Below are 12472 nucleotides of genomic sequence, written 5' to 3'. Positions count from 1 at the left end.
TGGGCTTTGCTGGAACCGCTGTTCTTCTAGCACTTGCCCAGGTGCTATACCCAAGTGTGGTTGGGATAAGGGTATCTGCCACCACACAAGGTTGGCCCTTGCCACCAAAGAAGGTGAAAGTGAGGGAGAGGGAAGGGGAGAAAAGAGAAAGAGGGGATAGTAGAAGAAAAGGCGACTAGACTGAATCATCCTGGCCGGGCCTTACCAGGACTCCCGTCTACGAGAAGCGGGGGCCAAAGTGGTGTATTGCCTCACCCGGGGGGCCCCGAAGGGTCCAAACCTACCCCGGGCTCGGCCATGATGGCCCTGGCCCTGATGGCATTCACCCACTGATTCTCAAGTGCGCAATACAGAGTATGGCTCCTCTTCTGTGCCGCATGTTTCAGCGCATTATTAACACGGGCACGGCCCCTGATGCCTGGAAGCTTGCCCACGTCACACCCGTTTACAAAGGCCATGGCGCCCAAGCGAGTCTACTGTCTTCCTACCGTCCTATTGCGTCTACATCCATTCTCTGTCGCACTTTTGAGCGTATCCTTAATAAGAAGATCCGTTCCCATCTCGACGACAACAACCTTTTGTCGCCTGCTCAACACGGCTTTCGCCAAAACCGCAGCTGTGAAACTGCACTGGGTGTCTTAGTACACACACTGAGTGCCCACCTGGATAACCGCACACCTTGTAAGCTTGTACAGCTCGACCTTTCTCGAGCCTTCGATCGTCTTCCACACCCCTCTGTCCTGGCCAGCGTTAACGCCAAGGGTATATCAGGCACTGTGCTCGCCTGGTTAGCATCTTTCCTGGATAACAGAATGCAGCGTGTTGTCTACCGTGGCGCCAAATCTGCTTCCAGTGTTGTCCGTGCTGGTGTACCCCAGGGGAGTGTGCTTGGGCCCACACTCTTCACCATGTTCATAGACAACATCACTGATTCTTTACACTGCACCCCCATACTCTACGCAGATGACATCTCACTCTTGCAGCCAATCCGCAATCCTTCCGACTATGCATCCCTCCAGTCTGATCTCGACCAGTGCTACAAGTGGACGCAGCAGCACCAGCTGCGCATCAACACTCAAAAATCAACGACTATGACTCTAACTGGGTTGTGTCGCCCTCGACAACCTCCTCCTCGGCTCACTGTTGGCGAAGTGGAGATCCGCAGGGTCTCCTCGAGTGTCATCCTGGGTGTAGAGTTTGATGGGCGCCTGTCATTCTCTCCTCACGTCCAACGCACTCTCGCCAAGTCTCGCCGTATGCTGGGCTTCATTACCCGCACCTCGCTCAACATGCCTCCAAACACATTTCGTAGCCTCTACACAGCCCTCGTTCTCCCCATACTCGAGTACTGTTCGGAAATCTGGTTCCCCCATTCGGTACGCCTACAGTCGTGCCTCGCCAGTGTCCAGCGACGTGCAGCATACACATTTTATAGCCGCAGCACTCCTAGAGCCCGCCGCCTGCCCTATCGTCAGATTAGGACTGCTGTTCTTCTTCACCATGCGTCCTGGCAACCGCTTGCCTCCCGGATGCATGGCGCTTCCATGCGCCTCCTTTGCAGACTTCTCAGCCCTGGCCACCAGCTGCTTATTGATGCGCCTCTGTCACCGCACTGGCCGCCTGCAGCCGCTGCATACGCGGACTGAGCGTCACAAGTCTTCATGGCTACCACGTGCTGCTGCTTTGTGGCAACAGTTACCGCCGGACCTCACACGACTTTTCTCCCCTGAAGACGACAATATCTTGTCCCTGGTAAAGGCTGCCCAGCGCCTGCACTAGCCTTCAACTTGAACTCTATAGCCTTGCGCATGTGTGCGCAGTTCCTGGGTCCCCAGGTTGGGTTGCAAGCCTCCCCGGCATGGGCAGCTATGCCTTTTTGCACCCCCAGCATGCCTGGGATACCCTATCCAATCAATGCGAATAAAGTATTAGTATTATTATTATTATTGATGGAGATTAAGTGTTCGGCGATGTTCCGTTTAAAAGTCCTTTCTTTGCCTACTTTCTTTTCAGAAGTTGGTGTTATTTCTCTGCCATTAGTCAAATAAAGGAGCAAGCAGCTCCAAAGGTAAGTCATGCTTTCGACATTGTTGGCGCTTTTTTCCTCACGTGAGAGCCCCAGTCAATATAACTCAGCAAACGCTAATAGCGAGACACATTTCCCAAGTATATACCACTATATAAGATGGTTGCTTCATTGTCAAACTTTGACAATGTAAACAATGTTTATATTGTCAAACTTGACAATGTGAACATTGTCAAGCCAAAAATTTACATTTTGTATATTTGTTCTGTACGGAGTATAGAATTCACAAGCAAAGCTGAAGTATCCTACTCATACTAATAAAGAGGATACTTCTGATGCCTCTGCAGCCTCCAAACACTAATGTTTACTAAGGTGGCGATACAGGCGAGTTGCTTCATGGCGAAAACAAGAAACAGCACAAAAACACACAAGACAAGTGCAAGAAGTAGACGGGACAAGCGCTGATTGACAACTAAAAGTTTATTGAAAACACAAAAACACACGAGCTAAAGAAACCACCCTCAAAAACACGAAAGCAATCAAACAACCAAAAAAGCATGCAATAAAAGCGAGCACGATAGGCCAGCATCAATGAAAGCTTAAAAATTCTAACTCTTTGCTTCTTTGTTTTTCGTTTGTGTTTGCTTTTCGATTTTGGATGGTGGTTGCTTTTGCTAGTGTGTTTTGTGTTTTCAGTGAAATTTAATTGTCAACCAACGCTCGTCCCGTCTACTTCTTCCACTTATCCTGTGTTTTTTGCGCTGTTTCTTGTTTTCCTAATGTTCAGTTGTAAATGCAAAGCATTTCTGGTCGACCCCTTTAAATGTCGATCAGTGGGTCGGTCATACCACATAAAAACAATGTAGCGGGCAAAATATTCGGCTATGGTTATTAGGCAAATTATTTTCCTAAAACCAGCGGGCAAAAAAGAGTCCGTAATCTAAAGGGCAAAGAATTTCACAACACATAGCTTGCGTGTGATCCGCGCCACCTATGGTACGAATGCCGAACAGACGACGGGCACTGTATATTTTTTGTAGAACCAGAGACGCGCTAAATAATTTCTACAGCTTCCGCAGAGCAGTTGCATGCACTAATACCATTGCCCTAGGTCTTAGGCACAAGTATATCATCTTAGTGTATGGCATGAATTTGCAATTACTGTACTAAAACTGTACAGACTGATGTTAAATGGTTTGCATTTCAACGAAAATCTAAGCAGCAATTTCGGCAGATGTGTTTTCAAGTGGTTATATTGACATCAAACCAAGTGTAAGGAAATGTCATTAAGAGTTTCTTTTTTTTTCAGCGACATCTTTGAAGAATTTTTACGCCTAAGACATTTGAGTATTTACAAGTTATACGTTTAATAAAGCATCTTGTGAAAGATTGGTGCACTGTCCTGGTATTTCCGTAAAATGTACTACAGTCATCCGTAAAGATTTTTCATGTAGCTCCAGAGGATATGCTGGGACCTCCTTAAAATGTCCTCCAGTCAACCGTAAAGATTTGTCATGTAGCTCCTTCGGATATGCTGGGACCTCCTTAAAATGTCCTGCAGTCATCTTTAGATTTGTCACGTAACGCCCTGAGATAAACTCAAAGTGGCCATTTTGATATCCTGGGAATGTCCCTAAAATCTTTGCATATATATCATAATATCTTTGCATGTACTCGCATTTCCCAGGGATATCCAAATATCTTGAAAGGATCACCCAGGGATGTACGTCGGATGCACTTGTGTTGTCTGGGAGGCTATTCTCATCTGGCTTGAATGTTTTCTGGTTAACTGCTCGCAGTTCATTGTAGCTAATAATCGTCTCTCAGCCAAGTGGTGTTCACTCTGGTGTGCCACAAGGCTTTGTGCTCGGACCTCTTCTTTTTCTTATATACATTAATGATCTACCTCTTCCCATGTTCATTTGTTTGCCGATGATTGTGTTGTATTTAGGGAAATAACTTGTGAAAATGACATTAACGCGCTCCAGTCCGATCTTAACGCTATTTCTGTTTGGTGCAAAACGTGGTGCATAAAATTGAACATTAACAAATGTAAATGTATGCGCGTGTCCAAGAAAATTAACAATCTACCTGTTTACCATCTCCATAACTCGCCCCTAGACACTGTGACTAGTTATAAATATCTCGGTACTCATATCACATCAAATCTCACTTGGACAGTTCATATAACATATAAAATTAATAAAGCTAACCGTACCTTGGGATTTGAGAGAGATTTTGGGGGGTTAATGGCGCAAAAGCTACGAGGCCATCTGCGCCAAACTAATTGTAAGGATCATTGTATTAACGGAAAAGTTTTACAAAAGATTGACCAAAAGGCTAGAGTCGGTGTAAAAGGCCAATACTGCTAAGAAATTCCATTACCCGTTCAAGAGAGACTAAAGGATTCTCTCCCACAAGGAGAGCAGGATGAGATGGGATATGATATTGGAAAAATTCAGGGATATGAATGCGGCGCTTGGGCTGAAGGCCGGGACACAGCCAGAAGATATGCAAAACAGTGAGCCTGTCACCACACTGATCACACACAGGTGGATCTTCTCCCGTAAGCAGATACCTATGAGTTATAAATGAGTGTCCAATTCTCAGGCGGCACAACGTTTCATGAAGTCGGCTCTTGCATGAAGAGCTTTCCCAGACTCCCAATGAAGATTTGGTAACATGAAGCTTGTTATCGCACTCCATGTCCCATTCCAATTGCCAAGAATGAAGAATTGAGGACTTCACCAAGGGTTTAATATCTTGATCGGGTAGGCAGGAGAGCGATTGTGGAAGGTTCCCGGCAGACCCTGCAAGTTTGTCGGCTTCTTCATTGCCATGAATGCCAATGTGACTGGGCACCCAACAAAATTTTATATTTTGACCCCCATGCAAAGCAGAGTTAAGTTTATATCGAATTTGTTGTACAAGCATATGTTTAGTATCTTTAAGAGAGCAAACTGCAAGAATCACACTTTGAGAGTCAACAAACAGGACTGCCCTCAGTATTTTACTATTGATAATAAATTCAATCGCCATTGATACCGCGTAGAGCTCCGCAGTAAAAATGCTGGCGATACAATCAAGTCGTTGAACCCTGGAGAAGCTTTCAGAGTATACGGCGCAACCGACGAAAGATGAAGTCTTGGCACCATTTGTATAAACATGAAGATAACCATCGTACTTATTTTGCAGTTCTCTAAACTCTTGCTTAATTACAGCATGGGAAATGCCGTGCTTGTTGAACTTTGCGAGAGACCAGTCGGATTCAACTCGCTGTGTTTTCCAAGGTGGAATACCGTTCACTTTCCGAACGAGGCTGACCTGGTCCAGAGAAAGATGCAGCGAGGAGCGAAGATGTTCAATGCGGAAGCTCAACGGTGTTACAATGCTTGATTTATTTTCAAAAAGTCGAAAGAACCTTGACCTTGTGAGTGAAGAGTAAGTCGGATGCTGAGGATCGGAGAGAATCTTGTAAGCATATGTTAGACTAAGATATGTACGTCGTTTGTTCAGGGACAGCTCACTGGATTCTGCATACAAACTAAGGACGGGGGATGTCCGGAAAGCTCCTGTTGCCAGTCGCAAGCCGAGATGACGAACCGAGTCCAACATCTTAAGGGCAGAGGGCCGAGCCGATCCATACACTACTGCACCATAGTCAAGACGGGATCGTACAAGGGCATTGTATAGCTGCAGGATACATTTTCTATCAGACCCTAAAGACTTGTGAGATAAAACTTTCAGAAGGTTTATTGACTGAAGGCATTTTTGCTTCAGCGCTTTAAGGTGGGAAATAAAATTAAGCTTTCTATCAAATATTACACCAAGAAATTTGTGCTCCCGTCTAACAGGTATAGGAGTTCCATTCAATTCCAGGGATGGATCCAAAGACAGCCCGCGTCGCAGAGAAAAAGGGACACAGACTGTTTTTGAAGCAGAGAACTTGAACCCATTTTCGTCGGCCCACTTGGACAATTTGTTTATGGCTAACTGCAACTGGCGCTCACAACTAGAAAGGTTACAGGACGATGATGAAATCTGTATATCATCAGCATAAAGAGAATATGAAATAGAGGGTGGCAGCAGTTGTGCGAGTGAATTCATTGTTAGCAAAAACAAAGTCACACTTAAAACACCCCCTTGGGGGACTCCATTTTCTTGAACAAAGGAATCAGATAGGGCTGAGCCGAGACGAACTTGGAAAGTCCTGTCTGTCAGGTATTCCTTTATGCTTCGCAGCATACGGCCACGAATATTACAGGCATACAGGTTTCGGAGAATCCCATACCTTTATGCTGTGTCATATGCCCTTTCTAAGTCGAAAAAAACTGCAACACAGTGCTGCCTGTTTACAAATGCTTCACGTATCACAGTTTCTAAGCGAACTAAGTGGTCAAGGGTAGATCGACCTTGGCGGAATCTACATTGATTTTTATCAAAGACCCTCTAGCTTTCTAACATGTAGACCAGTCGCCTGTTTATAAGCCTTTCATATGTTTTCCCAAGGCAGCTTGTCAGTGTAATTGGGCGGTAGCTTGATGGTTGTGAGGGGTCTTTGTTAGGCTTTAGGAGAGGGATGATGTGTGCATGTTTCCAAGCCTGAGGGAAACATGCCTTTTCCCACAAAAGATTAAAAAACAGGAGAAGATTTTCAAGGGACTCCGGAGAAAGGCGGCGCAGCATTTCATAATGAATTCCATTGGGACCAGGGGCCGAGAGCTTTGTCACATTAAGAGCCATCTCAAGCTCGCATCGCGTAAATGGTTGGTTATAGGATGCTGAATTTTCTCCTGACATGAGAACCTTTTGCAGTTCCGCACGAGCTTTTAACTGTCCGAAGGTGACACTGTAGTTGGCCGAACTAGACGAATTATAAAAATGTTCCCCGAGTATGTTACCAATATCTTTTAGTGATGAAGAAGGAGCATTAAATGTTGGAATGGCAAAGCACCTGTAATCCCCATTTACTTTCCGGTATCGGTCCCAGGCCTCTTTAGCTGGGACAAAGCTGCTTAAAGAAGAGAGATACTTCATCCATGACTTCCGCTTTGCTTGCTTCCTAGTCCAACGAGCCTTGGCTTTTCGTCGCTTGAACTCAACAAGGTTGCTTGGAGTGGGGTATCTGCGAAATCGGCCCCACGCCCTATTTTGGTCCGCCCGGGTTGTCGCACATTCCTTATTCCACCAAGGTTTACATTTCTTGGGTATATTACCAGATGTTTGTGGAATGGACTGCTGAGCAGCCTTTAGTATCTGCTCAGTAACATAAAGTGTAGCGTTCTCAGGGGACATAGACGAAAGAAGCGAAGGATCCAAAGTGGAGTGAAGATTAAAAAGCGCCCAGTCTGCCTTGTCTAATTTCCACCTAGGGACCCTCTTTAAAAGATTAGGCAATGGAACGGTACTCTCTAAAACAACTGGATAGTGATCACTTCCAAAAGGGTTATGAAGAACCTTCCAGGAAAAGCAAGGAAGCAATGAAGGTGAAGCAATAGAAAGATCGATGAATGTAAATGAGTTGTGTGCTGCACTAAAAAACGTTGGCTCTCTCCCATTAAGAAGGCATATATCCCCGAAGACAATAAAAGACGTTCAATCACACCACCACGGGAGTCTTGACGGGTACTACCCCACATAGGATGATGAGCGTTAAAATCTCCCAAAATTAAAAAAGGTTGCGGGAGCTGTCCTATAAGTCCCTGCAGCTCTTGAAGGTTTAAAGGAATGTTAGGTGGTAAGTATAAAGAAACAATTGTTACAAGGCGGTCTAGAAGGAGACGTACTGCAACAGCTTCTAGTTGCGTGCAGAGGGGAACTTGAGAGCAAGCAACTTCCCTCTGTACGACCACTGCAACACCACCAGAAGGGGTGGATGAGGGGCGATCTTTTCTAAAAACCTGATGACGTTTTAAAATGTTAAAAGAATTAGTGTTAAGATGGGTTTCTTGCAAGGCGAGAGCGATGGGTCGAAGCTGATCCATAAAATAGTTGACATCATCAATATTTCTTAAAATACCGCGACAGTTCCATTGCATAAAATGTAACTTAGTCATCTATAAAAGGTATGTAAATATGCAACTGAAAAATAAACCTAATAAAATAAGTAAGACTGTAGAGTCGACAGGAACTAGATGGAAGTCATTGGGATCATCACTTGGGTGGGACTACAGGCTTCTTATTCTTTTTATGTTTACTGGAGGGCGTTTCCCACTCCATATTGTCCTGGTCGGACCCAGGAGTGGACAGATCGTCAGCATCTGTCGACATCTCCACCTCCTGAGAGGTATCCGTTGATTTTAGCGCAGTACTTCTCCGGCCAGGTGTGCGGGGGGGCAAACCCCGACCACGACCGGCTGGAGGGGTTGCAGACGAACTGGGCGACGGCTCGTCCGAGTTCGTCCGGTCCCCTCCCTTCACAGGAGCTGCATGGGCACCATGCTGCTCCTTTGGTAGGGGGGTCCTCTCTAGCGAGCAAGAGCGAGAAGTTCGCTCCGTCTCCCCAGAGGTGGACCTAGGAGAGGGGGCAGGCGCGGCTGCTGCCGACCTGTCCTTGGAAAGAGGGGCAGCACGCGTGCCACCACCAGGGACTGGAGGAAGCAGCTGCTGCCCCTGTCGGGCAGCTGGGGCCCTGAAGTCAGCCGCCAAGATCTCGGGAGAGACCTGGGTGGCCCTCGACTCCGAGCGTGGTGCAGGGCCCCTGCGCACCACCTCGGCAAAACTCCCCTTTGATAAAAAGGAGAACCGCTTCTTAGCTTCTGGGTACGATATATTTTCTTTTACTTTGATGGAAAGGATGTCCTTTTCTAGCTTCCAACAGGGACATGCACGATAATAAGCAGGATGTGGTCCACCGCAATTAGCGCAGTGGGCCAGAGCCGCCTCGCAGGTATCGGAAACGTGACCTTGACTACCGCACTTCGCACACGTCTCCTTCCCTCGACAACTGCGTGTTCCATGACCATAACGCTGGCATCGGAAGCACCGCTGGGGGTTGGGGACGTACGGGCGAATGCGGCAGTTCAAATAGCCTGCCTTGATTGTCTCAGGAAGAGTATGCCTTTCAAAAGTCAGATTAACATGTCTCGAAGGGATTTGTTCGCCGTCTTTCCTAAACATAATGCGTTTTACGGCAACGACACCGGCACCTTGGAGTCCCTCGAGGAGTTCTTCCTCACTAGTGTGGAGGAAGTCGTCCTCGGAGAGGACTCCATGGACAGTATTTAGTGTGCGATGAGGGCTCACCGACACCTTCACGTCAACGATGGTAGTCAGTTTAAGGAGTGCGTCACTTTGTTTTTTTGTGTTCACTTCCACAAGAAGGTCTCCAGTGTGCTGTTTTTTAGCCTTGTAGGAAAACCCTACAAGGTTTTCTAGCACCTTTGCTACAATAAAAGGTGAGAGCTTTGAAACAGGTTTCTGTTCATCCAGCGAATGAACGATGAAAAACTTAGTAAATGTTTCTACTTCACATTCTTTATCGATGGTTTTTTGTTCGGGGCAGCGCCTTTTAAGGGCGTGCCCTGAACGGGGTTTGGAGGGGTGGGGCGCCATAAAAGGGCAAAGAGTGTTCGGAATCCGCGGTGCACCGCCCACCACCGAGCCCAACAAGGGGTTAGGTAACGCACCATAACAAGAAGGGCTTGGCTGGAGACGTTACACTAACAGTGCTGCCGGGAAACTATACCCAAGTGTGGGTCAAGACAGAGGTCCATTGCCACCCATGGTTAGCCCTTGCCGCCAAAGAGGGGTGAAAAAGGAGCAAAAGAAATGCGAAGGAAGTGAAAGAAACAGGAAAGGTAAAAGCGAAAGATCGGAGGGGATAGTAGAAGAAAAGGCGACTAGACTGAATCATCCTGGCCGGGCCTTACCAGGACTCCCGTCTATGAGAAGCGGGGGCCGAAGTGGTGTATTGCCTCACCCGGGGGGCCCCGAAGGGTCCAACCCTGCCCGGGCTCGGCTCAACCACCAGGATGCCCTTTTCCCCAGACACGGGAAAGCCACGCACAGTCAGACGTGGGCGGGCGAACCCGCATGGCTCGGGGTCCGTGGAGACGCCACTCTCCAAACACCTGCTTTCACAGGTGCCCCCTGCGGGGCGTACCTTGGGATATCTTCGACGTAATTTTGCAAAAGTTCCCTCATCTCTAAAACTTTTACTTTACAAAACGCACAATCATCCAAAACTCGAATATGCCGTTTCAGTCTGGGATCCTTGTCATGAAAATCTAATTCACTCAATTGAAATGGTCCAGAATAACTCTGTTCACTTTATCTGGTCCAACTATAACAGAACTGCGAGCATAACCACATGAAATCCAGCCTCGACTTATCGTCTTTGTCATCTCGCCGTAAAAACTTTCGTCTTTGCCTCTTTCACAAGTTGTTTTATCACCCCCATCTCCACGCCAAACTCATTTTACCTCGCCAATACGTTTCATCTCGATTAGATCACGCCCATAAGGTCGGTGTCCCATCGTCCAGGACTAATGCTTTTTTCAGTCATTTCTCCCACGCACATCAGAAGAGTGGAATCGTTTTCCCATACCAACAGCTTCAATCGAAGACCTACACCTGTTCAAGAACGCCTTAGCCAATATTGTATGAATAGACGCCATTTTTCGTACTTCTAGTAATTTCGTTATTTTACTTCATCATCATTTATTTTTGTAACCACTCCCCTCTTCAATGCCAAAGGCACTGAGGGTGCATGTAATAAATGTAATAAATAAATGAATGTGTTTTTTAAATAACAGGCGTAAAAGACCACTGGAGTGCTTCCACTCCTGCGCCAAATGCACCATGTTGCACCAAATGATATCCTGTGCCTGCGCAACGCTATCGCATTCACACTTTTAGCATAATGTCGTAACTGCCACAAAGTCTCACAAAGCCTAAAGGAAGAGCAAGGAGTACAGACAAAGGTCCCATGCTGTCATCGCCTCGTTGCTTCAAGGCCGAGAAGTTTTGTGATGGATGGCCACTGCCATTTCATTTCATTTCATTTATTTACTCTCAAGGCCGAAGCATCACACAGAGGAGTGGTGAAGCAAAAAAAAAAAAAAAAACATGAACATAAACACAGCAGAGGGATTACAAAAAATGGTTGCAAACGGCACTTTTGAAACGGTAGGTGTCATTTTCTATCGTTGCGAGACAGTAGAAAATGAAGAAATTAGGTGATCTTCGCATAAACAAATACTTCTCATAACTAAACAAAAATGGTGGGCCCTGAAAGGTGCCATTTTAATTATTCTGTAGAATATTCAAGCTCCTCCAAATCATTTTCAAACCTGAAACGTGGGAAAAACGACGCTCTTCCGGCCCATAAATTAACACCAAATATCTGTCGTGACATGGCGCCCACATACCACGTGACCTTGGGACGGCACAATTTAGCAGTTCCGTCGACTCTTAATACAGTGACTCTAGCTGAACTATGACAAGATTATAAGGCGCATGAGCGCCATCTCAGCGGCTGTTAGATTTTCGTCATTATACTCGCCGCTTGACCGACCCACTACTCTTGAGCTAACGCTGATATCTGCTTTGATCTTAGATCAAGCATACAGCATTACGCTACAACAGGCGAGGGAAAGAGCACACCTCATTCAGTCATGCCAGAAGGGATTGTGTTTTGAAATTTGTTATTAAGGTCGTGTCAGATAATGAAATGACAGCCTGATCCTGTCTTCGTGTTTCCTCCAGTATTAATATTTTTATTGTTCCGTCACTCAGTCGTATGAAATGTGGCTACGCTGCTTTTTCAGCTAACTTAGGCTTTGCATTTGCTTTTTGGAAAGCCAGAAAGCACTGTTTTACATGTTAAGAAATAAAACCACCCAATCCCCTAACCTATAGATACAGCAATCACCAAAAAAAGGCATCTCGGCGGGGGTGAGAGCAAAATCGAACAGCTGCTGAGACGTCACTTGCACGCATCATAGCCTCGCCATAGTTCCATTTTTGATTTAGGCAGCGCTAGTTGCTTTCGAAGCCAGCATCTTGTCAGAATTCCACTTTTAACTTATACAGCGTTGGGTGCTTTAGAAGCCACGCACTCGCTTGGCCTTTTTCATATCTTCCCCAACTGTTCATCAGTGTTTAGTGCAGCAAAAGTTAAAACAACGAAGTGGCCGCGTCTGCTGGAAGTGCTGGCTTTTGTCTGAGCTGAGCATCCTGCGCCTCCTGCTGGAGGTACGCCTCCAGAACCGAGACACTCACTAGCTGCTTTCGCAGCTTGACGGCAGGATGGCACGGCTGGAGGCCTCTGCAGCAGAGGCGGCGCCACCCCTACAGCCATTGCTGTGACGTCCTATACCGAGGCTGCCAGCCATGACTGTGGCCGAGTTGGAAGCAGCAAACGAGGCCATTCGGGATGAGCGTGTGGCCACAGCCTTGGTATTTACTTTCTTTTATTACTCCATATGCCTATCCTGTCATTTT

General features: G+C 46.5%; 1 pseudogene; it reads left to right on the top strand.

Moving 5' to 3' along the window:
• The first annotated feature begins 908 nt into the window (after positions 1–908).
• Positions 909–12472, top strand: part of LOC120839929 — a 32908-nt pseudogene continuing 21344 nt past the window's right edge.

Source organism: Ixodes scapularis, unplaced genomic scaffold, assembly GCF_016920785.2.
Source record: "Ixodes scapularis isolate PalLabHiFi unplaced genomic scaffold, ASM1692078v2 ptg000712l_1__unscaffolded, whole genome shotgun sequence".
Classification (NCBI taxonomy): domain Eukaryota; kingdom Metazoa; phylum Arthropoda; class Arachnida; order Ixodida; family Ixodidae; genus Ixodes; species Ixodes scapularis.
This window is presented reverse-complemented; position numbering and strand designations above follow the sequence as displayed.